Raw genomic sequence first — 24410 nt, 5'->3', positions numbered from 1 at the left:
AGAACTTTCTGCTGGGGGTTTCAGTGCTTAAACATACCTGTAGGGCCAATTCTCAGGACAGAATTTTCAAAGCAGAAAAATTCCGCTCTGAAATTCTGGTGCAGCAATCCCCCATTGTTTTCAATAAGATTCGGCTGCATCGTGCATATGGCAGAATTTCCATGGAGGAAATTTTTGTCGCAGAAATTAAAGTTCCAGACCCCACTGAAAATGAGTGGTCCGAGCGCCAACAGTCAGTGACTGCTGTGCACAAAATGTCTGTCCTGAAAAGTTCCACCATGTGAATGCTCCCTAGAGTGAGACCTTCTAGCACCCAATCGTCAATTGAATTTGCTAAAATAGTTTATTTAGTAGCTGAAGGGGGCAATTACTTCACATAGGGACAGGTAGGGCTGCACAGATTACTTAAAATCAGCATTTTGTGTTTTCTTGGGTTATCTTTAGTGTTGCTCATTAATATTCGCAATTCGAATATTCATTGCGAATATTCGTTGCGAATATCGAATATCGCTATTACGAATATTCGTGTTTTTTTTCAAACTGTTTTAAAAACTGAGCACATTGTAGGGATCTCCTTCAACTGATAAATGCAATGCTTGTATCATTTCATTAAAGACCCAGGGAGGAGACTGTGAGGCAAAAGATTTATGCATGCGAATATTCGTGGAAATTCTGCCCTACTTATGCCTGTGAGCCAATGAGAGTTCTGCAAGGACAGTTGTCACAGCTTAGCAACGTCCATAGCAACGTGCGCAGACGAGCGAAATTTCGCTATTAATTTCGCATTTGCAATAGCGAAATTTCACAATTCAAAAAAACGTCATGAATATAACGAATATTCAAATTTCACGAATATGGGACGAATATTCGTCCTCATATTGGCGAAATATTGCGAATTGGAATATGGCATATGCCGCTCATCACTAGTTATCTTTCATGTTTGAAAATAGTCAAGACTTTTTGACAGCACTGCAGAAAATGCCCTAATATTGCCAAAACATTTTCTTAGTTTGCCTTTCACAAATATCCTCCGGTAGTCTGGGTCAGATGCTCCATAAGAAATGCTTTTGTGTTGTATGCTACATTGCGGATGATTTCTAAACCCTTAAAGGGAATGGATTGAGTGTTGGTCAAATAAATCCTTTTTGTATTTTTACAAAGAGATCTTTGTCTTGACATCAGTAAAAAAAAGCAACTAAAAACTGGCATCCTGAATATGAACATGTAACAAAGGCAACGCCAGATAAAATATTAGTGTGTTTAGCACAGTTGGACCTGCTTCTACGTCTACTTTGTATACATTGGTAAAGCCAAAAAATCTGCGTTATCGCTCAGGGGTAGTTTGCGCTTATCTCACTCTGAGACATATGTTTACCATACTTGCTTAATAACTTCTACATCAAATCTTTTTGATTCAATTTAGATTGAAAGCACTTTCATCTAAGAATAAATGATGTAGCAAATCATAAACATAGAATACTAAATAAACTGAGACATTATACCAACACTCTGGTTTCCTGCCAGATTTATATTGTGTCATGCTGGTTTCACTTTATATAGCATCCTCATAAGGTTGTGGGTGACATTTTTTTACTACAAGCATTTTTCTTTTAACTCCCTTTAAAGCTCACTAGAATCCTTCACACACAAAAACTATTAGGTTATTTGCTGTTTTCTGTTGTTCACATACGATATGATTTAATGGCACTTTGATGTCTTTGCCTTGCTGTGTTTATTCTTTTTAATCCTCTAGCACATTGTTTGATAACATTTCAGCACCATCATCCTACTGTACACAATTTGAGCGGATGCCTCTTTTCTACATCATTTTAAATGTCAGTTAAAGGGGTACTCTGCACCTAGGGGATCTTATCCCATACACGCGCAATCTCCCTGCTGCACTCGGCGTTCGTTTAGCGTGTCGGGTGCAGTGCTGGAGGCTTGTGAGGTCACGACCACGCCCCGATCGTGATGTCATGGCCATGCCCCCTCAATGCAAATCTATGGGAGGGGGCGTGACGGCCGTATTGAGGGGGCGTGGTCGTAACATCACAAGCAGGCCATGACCGTGATATTACAAGCCTCCGCCCCACGTTGCCAGTCATCCGGCACAGAGCTAAGGTCGCTCCGTGCACCAGATATCTGGGGTGCAGCAGCTGAGATTGCGGGGGTCGTCTGCAGTGGGACCCTGCGATCGGACATCTTGTCTCCTATCTTTTGTATAGGGGATAAGATGTCTAGGGGCGGAGTACCCCTTTAAGACACCCAGCATGGGCATATAATACTCCATATGCCAGTTTGGCATTCTACTCGACAAGACATGCTATGCCATCAGTCTTACTTGTAAATGGACAGGGGGTTTGCTCTCACAGCTATTTCCCCCCTTATGTGTTGTTGAAGAGGAGGACTATAGAGTAACATGTCTAAACCACCCATAATTTATTAAAAGATTGAACCAAGCAGAGCTTAGTCTTATTAGAAGCCCCATTGGCTGTGATGTGACATTGTTTTTGTTTTGTACTCAGAACCCTTACTGTGACCATACACATTGGATAAAATCAGCAAACTATCTCATGTGCATAGGGGTGTATCAACCCTCCTGATTGGTAGCTGTCAGGGCAAAGAAGATTGGGTATGTTAGATAAGACACTGCCAGTGGCGGCAGGCAGTGGTTTATCCCCCTCTCCTCATTCAAAACAAATGCATCCTGGGCAGAGTGTGTATGGGATTATTATAAATAGTAGATGTCAGCCACTAAGGCATTTCATTGACAGCTATTGCAAGTGCATAGGTGACTTATGATATTCACACAGATATATTGTAAAAAAAAAAATCACATGACAAATCCATACAAAGCAACAGAAATATATTTAATATATTTGAATGTTTTTAGGCAGTATGTGAATATATTTCAGGAATGGGACAGTCACAGAAATTTCTGAAACTGTTTAAATGTATACCCTAAATCTTACCTAAACAAAAAGTAGTTATATCAGAGATTTATTTTGTCTTAGAGAGTCAACATATTAGTGATATTATTGTGCCTTTGCTACTTCTCAGCTGTTACTTACATTACTCTTGCTTCTCTCTTTCTCATGTAAATAATACTGCATTAAGACAATTAAAGGGAATCTGTCAGCTACAATTCCCTTTACAAACTGCTGACACTGCTTGATGCTGTAAGGACAAGAAGACTCGTGATACCTTTCATATATCTGTCTGTGCTTCCCTATAATAGAAAAATGCTTTTATTCTCTGATGCCAAGTGTCAAAGAGGTGTTCCCAAACCCCTGAAGTGCTGAGGGCTGGAATGCCTCCTCACTCCCCCTCCCATTCCTGTTTCTGCTTGATTGATAGCCAGATGAAAGCCAAGCCCTGTTTCCATACCTCACACCTGTGCACGATTTATATGCACCACGCTGGAGATTGAGCCTTGACTGTAAATCACGCAAAAATGGGGATGAGAAGGGGAGAAAGGAGGTGTTTCAGGGGCTTGGGAACACCTCTTAGAGTATAACATCATTTTTCTATGTTATGGAAGCACAGACAGATATATGAAAGATACCATGTGTCTTCTTGTCCTAACAGATATCTAAGGCTATGTTCACACGCTGGAATATCTGCACGGAGAATCTCTGTGCGGACACTCCGCAAACTGTGGGGTGCCGGCATAATACAGCGGTCCCTCAACATACGATGGTAATCCGTTCCAAATGGACCATCATTTGTTGAAACCATCGTATGTTGAGGGATCCATGCAATGTAAAGTATAGGACAGTGGTCTACAACCTGCGGTCTTCCGATGTTGCAAAACTAGAACACCCATGCTGGGAGTTGTAGTTTTGCAACATCTGGAGGTCCGCAGGTTGAAGACCACTGGTATAGGAAGTTATACTCACGTGTCCCCGCTGCTCCGGACCGTCACCGCTCCTCACCGCTGCCCTGGATGTCGCCTTCCATCGCTGTCGCCGCGTCCCTGGGGTGTCCCCGACGCTCCGGCAAGGCCTCTGCTGCTTCCCCAGCATCCTCGCTCTCCGTCGCCCCATCACGTCGCTACGCATACCGCTCCTATTGGATGACAGGACGGCATGTGCAGCGACGTGATGATGACGATGGAGAGCGCCGACGATGCAGGGATCCCGAAGAGGACACGCCAGAGCCCCCCGAGGACAGGTAAGTGATCATCAGCGGACCACACAGGGCACCGTAAACGGCTATCTGGTAGCAGCTGAAGCAGTCTGTGCTGCCGGATAGCCGTTTATGCGATGGCCCTGACATACAAAAGCATCGCATGTTGATGCTGCCTTCAGGCCATCGTATGTTGAAATGATCATATGTCGAGGCCATAGTAGGTCGGGGGGGTCACTGTATGCGGAATCCGGCACGGAAATTCCGATGTGTGAACATGACCTAACAGTGTTAGCAGTTTGGAACATAAACTGCAGCTGACAGATTCCTCTTAATGATATGGCAATAACCCTAATTAGAATTCCATTTCTCTAACATACCATTCCATCTTCTAATGTTCTGTACATGACAATTAGTTTGTAAACTGCGCTTTGCTTGCCTGGGTTAGTTCTCTGATCTCAGTAAATGATAAATGAATTAATATTCATAATATAATACAATGAACAGAAATATTCTCCATTCTGGGCATATTTCAGTCCACACAGGCTTCCTGTGTAAAGAGACTGACTTCCTAATTTTCTCTCCCCGAATCTAGGCTCAGTATCAATAAAGTGGCATATTTTGAAATTTCCCAGAGTCTTTGGAACGTAGAACAATGATTCTCACATCACCACATATATTGTAGGGTAACAAGCATTATTTTACTCTTATCAACAAAAACAGATGGCAACAATGGCCTCTACATATTCTACAATCCTTCTGTCAAGATACAAAAAATGGTTCTTATATTCTGGGGCTTTTTAACTATAATAATATGTAAGCCCCTTTGGCACTGAATGGTTAAACAGAACTTCGTTCCACCTCTGGGAATATGTGAGATAAACAAGTTGGACGTACCAAAAATAATTTTTCATTAAACTTTACCTTTTGACATAGATTTTTAAGAACACCATCAGTCATCATATGACTGTGAATTCTAACAGACTTCGGAAACCTGATATTCCATTTATTTCAGGTTCCATGTGCAGAAAGCACTCGGTGCATATCTGTTTTTAATATAGAACTGCACATTTCCACATCTTAATAACTAATACCCTTTTACTAATAGTCAGCTTCACAAGAGACAGACTAATAACATGTCGTCTCCATTATTTGCATAAAGCTCGGGCCATTTAGAATGGCAGACGTATCATAGTATCACAGATTACATGCTTTACAAATGTTCCCGCTTGTTACTAGGAATCATATGACAAATGCTGCATTGGTGCAGAACAAAAGGTGCGAGAAAATCAGTCATTATTACAGACTCATAATGACTCCAGTGACTGCTATTAGGCTCGACAGCTGGAATTTGTCATAACGGAGTAGCTCACTATAGGTACAATTAAAGGGCTATCACATTGCACAGGAGTGCCATAAAGGAACAATCCAGGGCCCATTGCATTTAGCGCTCAATATATTTGATTTTCAAGTATTAATTTCCATTATTTTAAGTTTGGTTCCACATAAGCATTCTCCAAGTTTAAAAAGCCTAAGGGGAGATTTACTCTCTGCAGTGTTCTGGTGCAACATGGCACACATATTCTGCACAATTTTCAGTGCCTTTCTGCTGACCATAATTTACTATGAGGGATATGTCCTGTAAAACCGTATTTTTCGCCGTATAAGACGCACTTTTTCTCCGTGCGTCTTATACGGCAAATACACATTAAAACCCTGTCCTATCGCGGCGGTCCCTGCGGCCATCAACGGCCGGGACCAGCGGCTAATACAGGACATCACCGATCGCGGTGATGCCCTATATTAACCCTTCAGATGCGGCGATCAAAGCTGACCGCCGCGTCTGAAGCGAAAGTGACACTAACCCGGCTGCTCAGTCGGGCTGTTGGGGACCACCGCAGTGAAATTGCGGCGTCCTGAACAGCTTACAGGACACGGGCAGGGACCTTACCTGCCTCCTCGGTGTCTGCTCTGTGCCGGATCCCCTGCATGGCCGGCGCTCTCCTTACTCGTCGTCGCGCACGCCGTCCCGTCATCCAATAGGAGCGGCATGCGTAGCGACGTGATGGCGGCGACGGAGAGCGAGGATAACGGGCAGTAGAGATGTTCCGGAGCGACGGGGACACCCTGGGGACGCGGCGACAGCGATGGAGGGCGACATCCAGGGCAGCGGTGACGAGCAGTGACGGGTCCGGAGCAGCGGGGACACGTGAGTACTATCTCCTATACCAGTGGTCTTCAACCTGCGGACCCCTAGATGTTGCAAAACTACAACTCCTGGCATGACCGGACAGCCAACGGCTGTCTGGGCATGCTGGGAGTTGTAGTTTTGCAACATCTGGAGGTTCGCAGGTTGATGATCACTGTCCTATACTTTACATTGTATTTGGTTCAGAATCTTTTTTTTTCTAGATTTTCCTCCTTTAAAATTAGGTGCGTCTTATATGCCGGAGCGTCTTATATGGCGAAAAATACGGTATATTCACCTAATTTTAAAATGCGACATTGCATTGCTGCTTAGGGCACAAAACTGTGCTACCCTTTCTGTGGGTGAGAAACAAGCAAAATTGGTCAAGAATATTTGCCTGTTTTATGGAACGTTACAATGGTAAGGAGGCTCTGGAAAGTGAAGAGGGTGTTGAAGCCCCAGGCTCATGTGCTGATGCTTTCGAAACCACAAAAGCACCAATGGCTACAACTTAATCCATATAATGAAGTTGCTGATGAATCCTCCTTGCAACCCCCTTTAAAGGAGTTATCCAGGAATCGAAAAACAGAGTTAATTTCTTTCAAAAACCAATCCTTGTATGTCTCCAGGATGAGTGTGGTTCTGCAGCTCAGTTCCATTGAAGTGAATGGAGCCAAGTTGTAATACAACACCTAACCTGGAGACAGATGTGGAGCTGTTTTTGAAAGAAATTAGCTCTGTCTTTCTATTCCTAGATAACCCCTTTAAGGCTGTGTTCACACAGGGTATTTAATTAGCTGTCACTGCCACTCATTACCTTACAATTTTACCAAAATCATGTTAAAAAAGGCACTATCCACTGTAAAAATGGTGTTATTTGCAGTAAGAATTGCTAAATGTTTACCCTGATTTTGTTAAATCGAGGCAGTAGTGACCATGAACACAACCTCAGGGCCATTTAAAGTATACAGGCCATTTAATAAATGGTAAAGTTGAATATTAAACTTAAAGTCACAGATGTATGCAATGGTCACTGATAGATAAAGTCACAATTCACACCAAATGTCACGAATTCTCTTTGTAGACATTGCAAAGTTTGGTACGGGTGGTCAGGAGTGGCTTAGAGTTTGCACAATTTTGTGCAACTTTTCAAAAGCTGCGGATGAAAAATCTGGCACCAAAAGATTCACCAAGCAAACCACGCCCACTTTTCAGTACGATTTTTAAACTGGAGTCAAAACCGTGGTTGACCACAATTTTGTCTCCAGTTTAAAAACCGTACTGCAACTGCATACGTTTTTTTTTAACATGGACATCAATGGGAAAAGCACATGTATCCGACAGCGCAAAATGCTTAAGCTGCTGTCAGATAGCAGTTTAAGCATCCCGGACAGGTTCACTTACCTATCCCCGCTGTTCCGGGTCCCCTTCAGGATCCTCCGGTGTCTTCTGTATCTTCTCCAGGGTCCGGGCCTCGGTTTCCGGTGTTGTTATCACATCAGTGCGCACGCCGTGCCGGCGCAGCAGCGTAATAACGTCACCAGAAACGTCATACTGTTCCATCCGTTTTTTTTTTCCCCATACGGTTGGCTTTAGAAAAACGGATTGAAAACAGTATGGCAAAAACGTGATGTGAACACAGCCTACACAGCCTATTGATTGCCAATGATTTTTTTTTAATAGGTAAAAACCACAAGTTCAGCCGACGAAGAAGCATTCATTCGCTCATCATCTGGCTGCTGTCCCTATTACATAGGACGATATCCTGTTCGGCTGTTAATCACCCCGTGTTATAGGGCCCTTAGCTTTTTTGGAGTCAAGTATGTAGAATTTACAGTGCTGTAAAGACACTTTGGAGAAAGATTTCCAAATTTTTAGCTAAGAAGATTGAAATCATCTGCTTTAGTAGTAGAAGAAGCACATATACTATATTATACTGGTCACAATTCTGCACATTGCCATATTACATAATGACTTCTTACCCATATTAGCCTATATTAAGACACAACTAATAACTCCCTCCCTAGTAAACATTATATTACATTCCATCTGTAGTAATTCCCCTAACCCTTCACCAATTACCCTCACATTTGAAGCTCATGTGACCTTGGCCTTACCACCACTATTGGGGTTGTCAGTTCCCACAAATATTTTGTTATTGGTTTGAGCTGGCTTAAAAAAGGAAGTTATACACATCTGCCAATTCCTCCATCTCTGTTATCCTAATGGTGTCCAGTCCTGGCTGAGCATCATTTTTACATGTCAAAATTGAAGCAGGAATTGCCGCTCAACCGGCTTCCTTTTTAAGCCAACTGAAACCCACAACAAAAAATGATGTGGGTCCATAAACTGATTAAAAAAACCCTATGCCAGCCACCATGTGAGTTGCTAATGTCCTTATGTCTTTTTGACAGTTTTAATATTCCCATGGCAGCTACCATTCTTTCCTTGCCAGCATCAAAGCCCTCCACGCCAGGAAGTGTCACTAGGTCACCAAGGATTTTGGTCCTTGTATACTGTACCAATGGATCGCCATGAACTACTACCACCATATGCAATGCAATGTAAACAATGTTCCTATAGACTTATGAACTATGTTAAAGAGGTACTCCGCTACTCAGTGTTTGGAACAAACGGTTCCGAATGCTGGAGCTGGCACCGGAAGATCATGACTTCATAGCCACACCCCATCATGACGTCATGCCCCGCCTGCTCAATGCAAGTCTATGGGAGGGGGTGTGTAGGCTGCCATGCCGCCTCCCATAGACTTGCATTGAGGGGGCGGGGTGTGACATCATGAGGGCACGGGACTATGACGTCACAGGCTCCTGGCACTGGCTCCAGCATTCGGAACAGTTGTCCCAAATGCTGAGCAGCGGAGAACCCCTTTAAGTGGTTCCTCTCCAATTTATGTAATTTTTAAGTGGCTTTTGCTGCTTGTTGCAATAGGTACACGAAAGTGCTGAGCAATGGGGACTTGGTAAGTGCTAGAACAGCAGCAGTGGGGAATTGGGCAGGAGAGTACGGTTTTGTTTCTTGTTCTTATTCCTGCCTGGTCCATTAAAAAAAAACATACATAAACATCTGACAACTTCTTTTATGTCACAATGGCTCACATGTGCTAAAGAAAATTTTTAACTTGCCAATACAGCTTGTTCTGCTAGCAAATGAATGGAAATTCCTAGTTTTTTCGCCTACCATCTCCTATCATCATGCAGCCAAGACAAGAACTTATTAGTTTAACATTCACATCTTTATTTAATTCCCTTGTTACTGTCAAAGAGTTTTGGCTTTTGTAGAATTGTAACCTTCCCTGCCTCTGATTTACTTCCCAGCATTAGGTCAATCATGACTGTAGATCACATCACACAATATTTATTCTACAAGCAAGAGGTTAATTAACATTGCAGGAATATCTTTACTAAGGCTTTCAAATGAAAGGTCTCCGAGATGACATTCAGGCACTGAAGCCAAATTTACTTTAGGGTTTTATATGTAGGAAAGTCATGGCCGGTAAAAATCCAGTCCCGTTCTACCCAGTTTTGTTTACATTGTTATTAACTCAGATAATTGTAAAAACAAATTACAGCCTTCATTTGACTTCTTGTAACATTTACATCTGGTATGTTTATAAGGAGCCGACAAAGAATCATAAGCCCTTTCACAATTCCATGTAAGTTCACAAATGGTGTTAATGGATGGTGAAAAAATATAGCTGTACAGTTTGCAGTATCAGCAAGAATTTATCTCAGATTACAGCTCCTGCTATCCATACATACTTCATTCAGAGAATGTGTGTGCATTATTTTTACTTCCTTGGATTTGTAGTTGAAACGTTTATTACAGTATTGCTCAAGGCGACAGTGAAATCTGGAATATGCTGAGAATAGGGACTTAAATATTTGGCCTGTTGCTAATTACCAGAGTGGAGAAGTCATGGCACTTTTTGAGTTCTACAAGCTGGGTCATACTAGCCCACAGGGGCTGTCTGGCCTGTGGTAAACCCTGCATGGTCCAATTATTTAAAGATTATTAAGATCCCCCATTGTTTACATAGAGCAGGTTTATAGAACAACCTCTTTACATAAACAATCTAGATATTTCTGAGTTCAGGACAAAGGTGGGTGTGTGTCTCAACAGTCTAGATAGGTACTCATATATAATTATCAATGCTACTTATACAACCAGTGTGTTTTTGGAGTGTTGCACACAATATACACAATATATGGTGTAAACCCTCGAGATGTGGCATCGAATCAAGTCCACACCCAGGATCCCAGTACTTCAACCCAACTGTGCCAGTGAGTTTTATGGCCCCTCCACATTAAGAATAACATATGCTATTACTCTTATATTTCACACAATAGAATACGTGGGAACATTAAGGAGAGAAGATGAATTATGTAAAAATGTGTTGAGGTGTTGAGTTAGAATAAATGTGATCAGAAATGAAAAAAAAATGTGTTAAGTAGGTTCCTAACATAAGGTATGTTAAAAGGGGTACTCCACTGACCCAGCATCCGAAACATTTAGTTCCGAATGCCGGGTGCGGTATACGGGGGTCGTGATGTCACAACCACACCCCTTGTGATGTTGCGCCATACCTCCTCAATGCAAGTCTATGGGAGGGGGCATGATGGATGCCACACACCCTCCCATTGACTTGCATTGAGGGGTGTGGCATGATGTCTCAAGGGGCGTTGCTGTGATGTCACGACCCCTGCAGCCTGCACCCAGTGTTCGGAACTAAATGTTCCAGACGCTGGGGTAGTGGAGTACCCCTTTAACTCTAAAACATGCAGCAGCACAATAAATGCTAAAATGCACTTAGTTTGCTATGGGAACCATATCACAGTATGTTGCTGAGTTTCGTATTGTCTTTGTCTCTCATAGAGAAGGAGAAACATGTGCAGGCAAATAAGGTTTGACCATATGGGTCCTCACAGCGATGGTAGTTGATAACCAACAGGATAGGTTACAATAATAATCTAATAAGACTACAATGGAAACAACCTGAAATGGTCACTGTTGTTTTAATTAGCTTCCCTCACTGTGATAGGCTAGATGATTTCTAACATATTTGTAAATCACTTAATTTAACACAAATGACTCCTTGCCCCCATTGAACAGCCCTGATGTGTTAGGCAATAGGTGTCTCACTTTCCTGCAAACAGTTGTCCACTGCCTGTTGTTAGGGGTATTCTATTTCTAGCAGCCAAGAGACCAAGACACAACACAGGAAGTTGTGTCTTGGTCTCAACTGGTCTCTTATGGGAATCTGTCTGCCTGGACTAGAAGGTCCACACTTCGGAATCAAGGTTTTCCTTATTTTTAGATCAGCTATAAAATTCTGTCCATTGTGTAAATACGTGTCTTCCCACTACTGTATGTACACAGTGTTGCCTCCTGAATGTAATCTTCCTTTTCTTTTTAGCAGCAGCAGCAGCAGTCACTGCTTAGTGTAACCCCCTTCTTTGCTGTGCTGTTGTTTCTTTTGTCCCTGCTCACATTAGCATGTTAGAAACCCAGTGGATCAATAACCTTAGTCTTACTGTGTAAATCATCAGTCAGCAAAGTTTCAGCCTGCTTAGTCCAGTTCACTCTAATCAAAACTATGTCATGGTGTTGCTGTCCTTTGATAAGCCAGACAGATAAGGGAAAGGAATTCTAGGTGTACTACTGATTGTTGTATTACTGACAAACAGCCAAGCTATGGTTCCACCCCCTAAAAGGTAGAGAATAAGAAATAGGTGTGCACCATGTAGCGGCTTAATAACAGCAGTGAGATTACTAAAATCACCTTATCACCACTCTGAAGGATTAATTGAAGATTTTCCTAGTTTTAATGACGGAAAATATAGATTTTATTAACGACAGGAGGCGAGCAATATTTGCATTATCTTTCTTTACTGAACTCACATAGCAGCGAAACAGTTAATGAAAGTTTGTAGAGAAGAAAACTTAGGTGTAACCAAGCATGACAGGTAATCACAGGTGCACTAATCATGCTCTTAGTACAGGTAATAAATAGCCAGGCAGGTTAAGTCCCACCCTCTTTCTGAGATGCGACAAAGTAATAAACAATTAAAATAAACCATAGTCCAGAATTCCGGAAAGAAACGAACAGACTATCAAACTGAAGACTCTTAGATGAAAACGAAGATCTTGAACTGGAACATGGAGTCATCAAAAACTTTTAGCGGAAAGGATTCTTCCGAAGAGTAGTCCATGGATATGGGATGAAGATCATCAATATGCTGAAAAATATAAAAATGGTAAATCATAATAAGGGAGGGATATAAATGATAGGGAGGGATATTGCTCGCCTCCTGTCGTTAATAAAATCTATATTTTCCGTCATTAAAACTAGGAAAATCTTCAATTTTATGTCCGACAGGAGGCTCCCAATATTTGCAAGTTTAAAGCTATAAAAACATAGGCAATAAATTATACATTATAGAATAGACATGGAGACATGAGTGTCTGGTCTGAAGTAAAATGTTTTAAATGTGTGTTCGGTTGACCAGTTGGCTGCTTTAAGAAGATCAAAGAGAGATCCTCCTTTTTGAATGGTTTTGGTGGACATAGCTCCTCGGGTAGAGTGTGCTCCAAATTTGGAAGTATCAATTCCAGCCATATCCATGGCTATCCTGACCCATCTTGCTAAGGTAGCTGATGTAACCGGAAGGTGGGGTTTATAATAAGATATGAGTAATTGGGGGAGAGAGTGATTACGAAGAGAAGATGTTTTATGTTCGTAAGATTTTAGGCATCTAACTACACAAAGTTTGGGATGGTTAATGAAGGTGGGATAGAAGACCGAATGGATATTGGTTTTTGTACGTCGGGAAATAGCAAAATGAACCCCGTGGGGAGAAAAGGATCTATTTGAAATATCTAGAGCTTTGACATCTGAAACTCTCTTTATAGAAATGAGGCAAAGAAGTACCGTAAGTTTAATCGAAAGTAATTTCAAGGGAAGGAGATCATTATCTTCCCAAGAAGAAAAGAGATTGAGAATTAGGGAGACGTCCCAGGTGGATTCATATTTAGGACGAGGAGGTCTTTTGAGGCGAATTCCTTTCAATAATCTACATATAAGAGGGTGCTTACCAATTGGGAGAGAATTGATGTGTTCGTGCTCTGCCGAAATGGCAGAGCGATACAGATTTATAGTTCTGTAAGCTTTGCCTGAGTCAAAGGATTCTGAAAGAAAATTTAGGATATGGGAGATAGATGCTCGAACGGGATCCAGAGATCGTTGAGAGCACCAATGAACCCAAAGTCTCCAGGCTGATCTGTAAGCCTTGTGGGTACCTGGAGCCCATGATTCTGAGAGGATGTCTTTAGTTGATTGTGAAAGTTCGCAATCAAGTGGGGATTGCCTGTGATCATCCAGGCGATGAGTGATAGAGAGCCGGATAGGATCAAGGGGTGAGGGTTCCCTAGGGGGTCCTGAAGAAGACGAGGGAAGACAGGTAGGATTTTTGGAATATCCATGGATAGTTGGAGAACTTGGGGAAACCAAGTTTGGGATGGCCACCATGGGGTAATCAATATCATGGTCGACTGTTGAGTTATCACCTGAGATAATACTCTCGGAATCATTGCAAATGGAGGGAAAGCGTAGAGGGTTTTTTGTGGCCACAGTTGAAGAAAGGCGTCTATTCCCAAAGCTTCCGGGTCCGGTCTCCAGCTGAAGAAAAGAGGTAATTGATTGTTCAAGCGGGAAGCAAAAAGGTCCATATAAAGAGGTCCCCATATGGAATTGATAGAGGAGAAAACAGAGGAATCCAGTCTCCAGTCGCTGGAATCTGTAAGGAAGCGAGAATTCCAGTCTGCAATGGAATTCGCTAAGCCAGGTAAGTATTCTGCTTTCAAAATAATATTCTTTTCTAAGCAGAAATGCCAGAAATCCTTCGCAATGTCTGATAAAGCTTTGGAAGTTGTACCTCCCAAGCGGTTGATGTACTGAACCGCTGAGATATTGTCCATTCGAAGCAAAATACAGCAGTGTGATCTGTACTTTGCGAAACTCTTCAGGGCAAAGGAACCTGCTAAGAGTTCCAGACAGTTGATATGAAGGTTGGCTTCGTTCTCTGACCATTTTCCTCCTGTGGTGAGTATCCCACAGCGAGCTCCCCAGCCTGATAGGCTGGCATCCGACTCTATGATAATGTCCGGAGTGTAATGAAAAATGGTCTTGCCATTCCAAGATTCTAGGTGAGAAAGCCACCATAGAAGTTCTTCCCTGGCTTCGATAGAGATGATTATCAAGTCTGAATAGTCCATGCCCTGTCTCAGATGGTGAATTTTGAGACGTTGTAAAGCACGATAGTGTAATGGTGCTGGGAAGACAGCTTGTATTGAGGCGGATAACAGGCCAATTATCCGAGCAAGTGCCCGTAAGGATATCATCCGTTTGCTCAAGGCAGATCGAATTTCTTTCCGAATTATTTTCAGTTTTTTGGTAGGTAGGCTTAAGATAGTTTTCTGGGTGTCTATCATGAAACCCAAGAATTCCACTTCCCTTGACGGGGTCAGAATTGATTTTTTGTTGTTGATGGAAAAACCTAGTGAGGTGAGAAGAGATATTGTCCATTGAAGGTGTTGGAGAAGAGTTGTTTGAGACTGAGCCATGATGAGAATGTCGTCCAAGTAAATAATTAGACGGACACCTCTGCTCCTGAGAATGGATGTAATGGGTTTCATGAGCTTTGTAAAGCACCATGGGGCTGACGACAGGCCGAAGGGGAGGCAGGTGAACTGCCATTTTTGACCTTTCCAGATAAACTGGAGGTATTGTTGGTGGGTGGAATGTATTGGAACAGTGAGGTAGGCATCTTTTAGATCTACCTTCACTAGCCAATCTCCTTGAATCAAGATGTCCCTGAGAAGGTGTATCCCTTCCATTTTGAAGTGTTGGTATAATACAAACTTGTTCAAAAGGCGAAGGTTGATTACTGGTCTGTATCCGCCATCTTTTTTCTTCACAAGAAAAAGATTGCTGAGGAAGCCTTGTGTGTGATTTGGGATTGGAATAATTGCTCCTTTGGAATGAAGGTCTATGATCTCTTGATCTACAAGTTCTTGGTCTGAAATTGAAAACTGAATTGGTATGGGAAGAGTGTGTTGTATTGGTGGAGTCATGAAGTCTATCAGGAATCCTGAAACCGTGTTCAGAATCCAAAGGTCTGAGGTTATTGAAGACCAAGCATGAATAAAATGTTGGAGTCTTCCTCCTAGGGGAAGAAGGAAAGAAGATAGAGGAACTGGACTTACCTGAAGATGGTCTGGTCCTGGGGTAGCCTCTGTTGCCTCTGGATCTCCATGGGCGTCCTCTAGTTGGAAAGAATGGAGCTGGAGTGAAGGAGGATGACTGTTGAAAGTTGCTTCTTTCTTGATTGGAGCCTCTAGGGTACTGCCTAGATGAGGAGGCTCTGCTGGGAAAGCGGCCCCTACCTTTCCCAGCCTTCCCAAAAATTTTTGAGGGAAAAACTTTCTTTAAAGATGATTGGGCTTTGTCAAGGGATGTAAAAATCCCGACAAATTTCCCTATTTCCTTAATAAAAGCGTCTCCAAAGAGAAGCCCTTCAGAAGAGTTTTCCAACTCATGTGTTGCTAGATTAGCTAATTGAGGATCCATCCTCATGAGAATTGTGCGGCGACGTTCCACCGCAATAGCTGAATTAGCATTGCCTAGTAGGCAAAGGGCTCTTTGTGCCCAACCACGCAAAGTGTTGGCATCAATGGGGTGTCCTGAGGCTATTGCTGAATCAGATATTTCTAATATCTGTGTTAGAGGGCCTAGGATATCAAGCAATTTATCTTGACAGGCCTTGAAGGATCTGTCTAGACCTTTTTTAGGATTCTTCCCCGTTTTATTTAGATATTTGACTAGAATAGGGTCAAGTTCGGGGGTGCATTCTGCTTTTTCAGGCAGATTAGGCCGAGGGCATTCGGATCTTAACTTGTTTCGGGTGGATCTGTCCAAAGGTTTCCTAATTCTGGCAGACAGATATTTTGCCAGATGGGAATTTGGCACCCATTCTGAGGATCTTGGGTGATGAATCAGATCCGGGTTGAAATATGGGGTGCCCTGGCTATCTAGAAGAACCGTTTCTGTAGTTGTCCCAGTTTCTGGGTCATTATGTGTTTCAGCAATTTCACCTTCCTCATACTCCATTTCTTCAGCAGAAGAATGATCAGATATATCTGAGTATGAGTCAGAGTCATTATCTGAGGAAGATGGTTCCACATATGAATCAGGTTTGGATCTTTTAAGAACCTTTTTTGCCCTAGCACTTTTGACTTCCCTCTGGGCAGGGGGTCTGGGATGTTTAGGGTTAACATCGGTATGGTGACTAGTTGTAGCCAAATTTTCATTCGTGTCCTGACCTAACCCAGGGCGAGAGTGTCGCTTAGACAGGGTTTCATGGTCGTCATTTGCACAGAAATGTCTTTTATGTGTGCGTTTCCCCTGAGATTTGAAACCTTTAGCTAAACCGGTTGTGGACTCCTCTGCAGACCAAAATATGTCTGAAGGAGTAGAGGGTTTATTAAAACTGGGGTTATTGTGTGACATAGCCGATGACACGGATTCTGATATGGTCTCACGTATAGAGGAGATAGCTGATTTTATAGCTAATTGTATTCTATGGTCTACCATATTTTTTACGGCAGTTGGGTCTGACATATCAATATCCCCAGAGGTAGAGGAATGTTCCTCTCTAGAGGTTTTATTTTCAGAGGGGGGGGGGGGCGGGGGGGTGTTTGGCACGGGAGACGGTCTAAGTGTGTATAGTGTAATGAGTAATGTAATGTACCAGCGTATATGTGTGAACAATGTATAATACTGCAATTCCGGTAACAATATTATATTATATTTAAACAATATATTACTGCAATATAACACTTGAGAGAGAAGACAATATGGTACTTATCTCTTGAGTGAGCAGCGAAGAAAGAGGGTGGGACTTAACCTGCCTGGCTATTTATTACCTGTACTAAGAGCATGATTAGTGCACCTGTGATTACCTGTCATGCTTGGTTACACCTAAGTTTTCTTCTCTACAAACTTTCATTAACTGTTTCGCTGCTATGTGAGTTCAGTAAAGAAAGATAATGCAAATATTGGGAGCCTCCTGTCGGACATAAAATCTAACTAAACCAGGCAGTTTTTTTTTAATATAAGAGTTTGAGTTTTAAAGACTAGTAAACAAGGCAAAACAGGTGAAGTGACAATGGCTTAACCAACTCCCATCAATTCACCAACAGCAAGTCCAAAACCTGGTGAATTGATCCACCAATGGCTGGTGAATCAGGCTAAACTAGAGAAAAATTCAGTCATCTCTATATGTATCTGACATTTCCATCTGTACAATGATCATATATAAGGCACATTTGGTGTAGCAGCATAGGTATTGTGCATGTCAGACAAGTCAGACAATGTATATTTACTGCAAATTACAGCTTTTATGTATGATTAATCAATGTTGATCAATAATAAATCTCACATTATCTTACTGATGTTTTTGTGCGCATTGGTCAGAAATAAACTAATTGTAGTGATTATTGCTAGATGTAAACTGGCTTTTAGAGACCCTAACACTTGGCTAACACACCAAACAAATCCTGAAAATACAAAACCACTTCCATAAAAAGAACATTTGCTTTTTGTATTGATACTTTCATGTTTATAATGTAACTTTTTATCGATCTAATTTAGGCAAATTCCATATTATAAATTAAATACTGTATCTCCTATGCAGGAACATGAGGTTATAATAAACATTTGAAAAGCAAGTGAGAAAATAAAATATCAATAAAACTGTATTTAAAAATACGTGCATGGTAAAATTACTTTATCTTAAAAAATAAATAAATAAAAATAAAATAACTAAATATAACTAAATAAATAAATAAATATATATTAACAAAGAAAATACTAACACAGGAATGAAGAAAAGCTCACGTATGGCTGATCACAAAAGCATAAGTCGTCGAGCATATTGACTGCCTATCAACTTAATTTAAAGCTTGCAGTTTGTAGGTTGACAATTTCTTTTATTTTACATGAAACACCAATTGTTTTGTTACTGTATGAAGAAAATAGCTAGTTAATGGCCTTGGGTACAAATATCCTTCAATTAAAAAGATTTATTTATCTACAATGCATTTTGCCCAGTGTTATGAATAACTTATTGAGCAATTTAAAAGTTATGCAAATAAATCTGCTTGTGCGTTGGCTCAACACTTCAGAGCAATAGACAGACAGTCAGTCATTCGCCATTTATATTCCTTCTCTGAATATTTAAAGTATATACAGTACACACCTACGATTTATCTAAACACAAGTGTTTTAACAATTCTAAACCCTGCGGAGGATTTGCTAGAGAGAAACGTGTAAATCTTCTTCATTTGGCTGAGTGCGAACTAGTTGATGGCGGTCATTTTTTTCCCTTTATGAGGGTGTTGTGTTTAATTGGGCATTATAGAAGACAGTGTTAACTGCTACAGACCTCATCAGTGGCATTTTTGCAGCCAGCTCAGTGATCTGAAGCACCAATTACGTTCAATGAAAAGTCATTATCGCTCCCTTGCTGCGGTAGTTACAAGACACCTTCATTTTAGATACAAATTTCTATTCACTCTGTTGAGACCAACCCCTGTTTTACATAAGTAAAAAACAAGTAACATAGTTTAGTAGACAACACATAAAAACTTTCTGATATTTAAAGTGCACTTGCCATGAAAAGAGAAGCTAGGATTGAATGCTGTGTTGCTTCTCTGCTCTCCTGGTTAGCTGTGTGGCACAGTGTTAGAAGAGCTAGGCACAGAAGAAAACTGCGGCCGGCATCAATGCAATAGAAAAAAATGAGAGACTAATACCCCAAACAAATGCAACATGTGGTGCTCACATGTAAACAAAGTGAGCACCACATGTTGCACCCAAAGCAGCAAATATTTGTAGAAAAAACAGGGGCACTCACCATTAAAATGTAGTTTTTATTCATCCTAAAACGTAAATCATGGACAGGGAATCAGAAACAACTCCAGCGTCGGTCAGAATCAAACAAGCGGCAGACTGCTTGCTCTGAACCTGCTTGCTCTGACTGTTTTGCGGTAAAACCCGGGTTACGCCGAGCGCTCCGGGTCCCCGCTCCTCCCCGGAGCGCTCGCTACACTCTCGCTATTGCAGCGCTCCGGTCAGATCCACTGACCCGGTGCGCTGCGATCCTGCCTCCAGCCGGGATGCGATTCGCGATGCGGGTGGCGCCCGCTCGCGATGCGCACCCCGGCTCCCGTACCTGACTCGCTCTCCGTCGGTCCTGTCCCGGCGCGCGCGGCCCCGCTCCCTAGGGCGCGCGCGCGCCGGGTCTCTGCGATTTAAAGGGCCACTGCGCCGCTGATTGGCGCAGTGGTTCTAATTAGTGTGTTCACCTGTGCACTCCCTATGTATACCTCACTTCCCCTGCACTCCCTCGCCGGATCTTGTTGCCATTGTGCCAGTGAAAGCGTTTCCTTGTGTGTTCCTAGCCTGTGTTCCAGACCTCCTGCCGTTGCCCCTGACTACGATCCTTGCTGCCTGCCCCGACCTTCTGCTACGTCCGACCTTGCTTCTGTCTACTCCCTTGTACCGCGCCTATCTTCAGCAGTCAGAGAGGTTGAGCCGTTGCTAGTGGATACGACCTGGTCACTACCGCCGCAGCAAGACCATCCCGCTTTGCGGCGGGCTCTGGTGAACACCAGTAGTGACTTAGAACCGGTCCACTAGCACGGTCCACGCCAATCCCTCTCTGGCACAGAGGATCCACCTTCTGCCAGCCGGCATCGTGACAGTAGATCCGGCCATGGATCCCGCTGAAGTTCCTCTGCCAGTTGTCGCCGACCTCACCACGGTGGTCGCCCAGCAGTCACAACAGATAGCGCAACAAGGCCACCAGCTGTCTCAACTGACCGTGATGCTACAGCAGCTACTACCTCAGCTTCAGCAATCATCTCCTCCGCCAGCTCCTGCACCTCCTCCGCAGCGAGTGGCCGCTTCAGGCCTACGACTATCCTTGCCGGATAAATTTGATGGGGACTCTAAATTTTGCCGTGGCTTTCTTTCTCAATGTTCCCTGCACTTGGAGATGATGTCGGACCAGTTTCCTACTGAAAGGTCTAAGGTGGCTTTCGTAGTCAGCCTTCTGTCTGGAAAAGCTCTGTCATGGGCCACACCGCTCTGGGACCGCAATGACCCCGTCACTGCCTCCGTACACTCCTTCTTCTCGGAAATTCGAAGTGTCTTTGAGGAACCTGCCCGAGCCTCTTCTGCTGAGACTGCCCTGTTGAACCTGGTCCAGGGTAATTCTTCCGTTGGCGAGTACGCCGTACAATTCCGTACTCTTGCTTCAGAACTATCCTGGAATAATGAGGCCCTCTGCGCGACCTTTAAAAAAGGCCTATCCAGCAACATTAAAGATGTTCTGGCCGCACGAGAAATCCCTGCTAACCTACATGAACTCATTCATCTAGCCACTCGCATTGACATGCGTTTTTCCGAAAGGCGTCAGGAGCTCCGCCAGGATATGGACTTTGTTCGCACGAGGCGTTTTTTCTCCCCGGCTCCTCTCTCCTCTGGTCCCCTGCAATCCGTTCCTGTGCCTACCGCCGTGGAGGCTATGCAAGTTGACCGGTCTCGCCTGACACCTCAAGAGAGGACACGACGCCGCATGGAGAATCTCTGCCTGTACTGTGCCGGTACCGAACACTTCCTGAAGGATTGACCTATCCGTCCTCCCCGCCTGGAAAGACGTACGCTGACTCCGCACTAAGGTGAGACAGTCCTTGATGTCAACTCGGCTTCTCCACGTCTTACTGTGCCTGTGCGGATATCTGCTTCTACCTTCTCCTTCTCTACTATGGCCTTCTTGGATTCCGGATCTGCAGGAAATTTTATCTTGGCCTCTCTCATCAACAGGTTCAACATCCCGGTGACCAGTCTCGCCAGACCCCTCTACATCAATTGTGTTAACAATGAAAGATTGGACTGTACCATACGTTTTCGCACGGAGCCCCTCCTAATGTGCATCGGACCTCATCGCGAAAAAATTGAGTTTTTGGTCCTCCCCAATTGCACTTCTGAAATTCTCCTTGGACTACCCTGGCTTCAACACCATTCCCCAACCCTGGATTGGTCCACAGGGGAGATCAAGAGTTGGGGTACCTCTTGTTTCAAGGACTGCCTTAAACCGGTTCCCAGTACTCCCTGCCGTGACCCTGTGGTTCCCCCTGTAACCGGTCTCCCTAAGGCCTATATGGACTTTGCTGATGTATTTTGCAAAAAACAAGCTGAGACTCTACCTCCTCACAGGCCTTATGACTGTCCTATTGACCTTCTCCCGGGCACTACTCCACCCCGGGGCAGAATTTATCCTCTGTCCGCCCCAGAGACTCTTGCTATGTCTGAGTACATCCAGGAAAATTTAAAAAAGGGCTTTATCCGCAAATCCTCCTCTCCTGCCGGAGCTGGATTTTTCTTTGTGTCCAAAAAAGATGGCTCCCTACGTCCTTGCATTGACTACCGCGGTCTTAATAAAATCACGGTAAAGAACCGCTATCCTCTACCTCTTATCTCTGAACTCTTTGATCGCCTCCAAGGTGCCCACATCTTTACCAAACTGGACTTAAGAGGTGCTTATAATCTCATCCGCATCAGGGAGGGGGATGAATGGAAAACGGCATTTAACACTAGAGATGGACACTTTGAGTATCTGGTCATGCCCTTTGGCCTGTGCAACGCCCCTGCCGTCTTCCAAGACTTTGTTAATGAAATTTTTCGTGATCTCTTATATTCCTGTGTTGTTGTGTATCTGGACGATATTCTGATTTTTTCTGCCAACCTAGAAGAACACCGCCAACATGTCCGCATGGTTCTTCAGAGACTTCGTGACAATCAACTTTATGCCAAAATGGAGAAATGTCTGTTTGAATGTCAATCTCTTCCTTTCCTAGGATACTTGGTCTCTGGCCGGGGACTACAAATGGATCCAGACAAACTCTCTGCCGTCTTAGATTGGCCACGCCCCTCCAGACTCCGTGCTATCCAACATTTTTTGGGGTTCGCCAATTATTACAGACAATTTATTCCTCATTTTTCCACCATTGTGGCCCCTATCGTGGCTTTAACCAAAAAGAATGCCAATCCTAAGTCATGGCCTCCTCAAGCGGAAGACGCCTTTAAGCGGCTCAAGGCTGCCTTTTCTTCTGCTCCCGTGCTCTCCAGACCTGACCCATCTAAACCCTTCCTATTGGAGGTTGATGCCTCCTCAGTAGGAGCTGGAGCGGTTCTTCTACAAAAAAATTCTTCCGGGCATGCTGTTACTTGTGGTTTTTTTTCTAGGACCTTTTCTCCGGCGGAGAGGAACTACTCCATTGGGGATCGAGAGCTACTGGCCATTAAATTAGCACTTGAGGAATGGAGGCATCTGCTGGAGGGATCAAAATTTCCAGTTATTATTTACACCGATCACAAGAATCTCTCCTATCTCCAGTCTGCCCAACGGCTGAATCCTCGCCAGGCCAGGTGGTCTCTGTTCTTTGCCCGGTTTAATTTTGAAATTCACTTTCGCCCTGCCGATAAGAACATTAGGGCCGATGCTCTCTCTCGTTCCTCGGACGCCTCGGCAGTAGAGCTCTCTCCGCAACACATCATTCCTCCTGACTGCCTGATCTCCACTTCTCCAGCCTCCATCAGGCAAACTCCTCCAGGGAAGACCTTCGTCTCTCCACGCCAACGCCTCGGAATCCTCAAATGGGGTCACTCCTCCCATCTCGCAGGCCATGTGGGCATCAAGAAATCTGTGCAACTCATCTCTCGTTTCTATTGGTGGCCGACTCTGGAGACGGATGTTGTTGATTTTGTGCGGGCCTGCACTGTCTGTGCCCGGGATAAAACACCTCGCCAGAAGCCCGCTGGTCTTCTTCATCCTCTGCCTGTCCCCGAACAGCCTTGGTCTCTGATTGGTATGGACTTTATTACAGACTTACCCCCATCCCGTGGCAACACTGTTGTTTGGGTGGTCGTTGATCGATTTTCCAAGATGGCACATTTTATTCCTCTTCCTGGTCTTCCTTCAGCGCCTCAGTTGGCAAAACAATTTTTTGTACACATTTTTCGTCTTCACGGGTTGCCCACGCAGATCGTCTCGGATAGAGGCGTCCAATTCGTGTCAAAATTCTGGAGGGCTCTCTGTAAACAACTCAAGATTAAATTAAACTTTTCTTCTGCTTATCATCCTCAGTCCAATGGGCAAGTAGAAAGAGTTAACCAGGTCCTGGGTGATTATTTACGGCATTTTGTTTCCTCCCGCCAGGATGACTGGGCAGATCTTCTACCATGGGCCGAATTCTCGTATAACTTCAGAGTCTCTGAGTCTTCTTCCAAATCCCCATTTTTCGTGGTGTACGGCCGTCACCCTCTTCCCCCCCTCCCTACTCCCTTGCCCTCTGGTTTGCCCGCTGTGGATGAAATAACTCGTGATCTTTCCACCATATGGAAAGAGACCCAAAATTCTCTCTTACAGGCTTCATCACGCATGAAGAAGTTTGCTGATAAGAAAAGAAGAGCTCCCCCCATTTTTTCTCCCGGAGACAAGGTATGGCTCTCCGCTAAATATGTCCGCTTCCGTGTTCCCAGCTACAAATTGGGACCACGCTATCTTGGTCCTTTCAAAATTTTGTGCCAGATTAATCCTGTCTCTTACAAACTTCTTCTTCCTCCTTCTCTTCGTATTCCTAATGCCTTTCACGTTTCTCTTCTTAAACCACTCATCATCAACCGTTTCTCTCCCAAACTTGTTTCTCCCACTCCTGTTTCCGGCTCCTCGGACATCTTCTCCGTAAAGGAGATCCTGGCCTCCAAGAAGGTCAGAGGGAAAACCTTTTTTTTGGTCGATTGGGAGGGCTGTGGTCCTGAAGAGAGATCCTGGGAACCTGAGGACAATATCCTAGACAAAAGTCTGGTCCTCAGGTTCTCAGGCTCCAAGAAGAGGGGGAGACCCAAGGGGGGGGTACTGTTACGCCGAGCGCTCCGGGTCCCCGCTCCTCC

Source organism: Hyla sarda, chromosome 2 (genome assembly GCF_029499605.1).
Source record: "Hyla sarda isolate aHylSar1 chromosome 2, aHylSar1.hap1, whole genome shotgun sequence".
NCBI lineage: Eukaryota > Metazoa > Chordata > Amphibia > Anura > Hylidae > Hyla > Hyla sarda.
The sequence above is the reverse complement of the archived record's forward strand: the minus strand, read 5'-3'. Positions refer to the sequence as shown.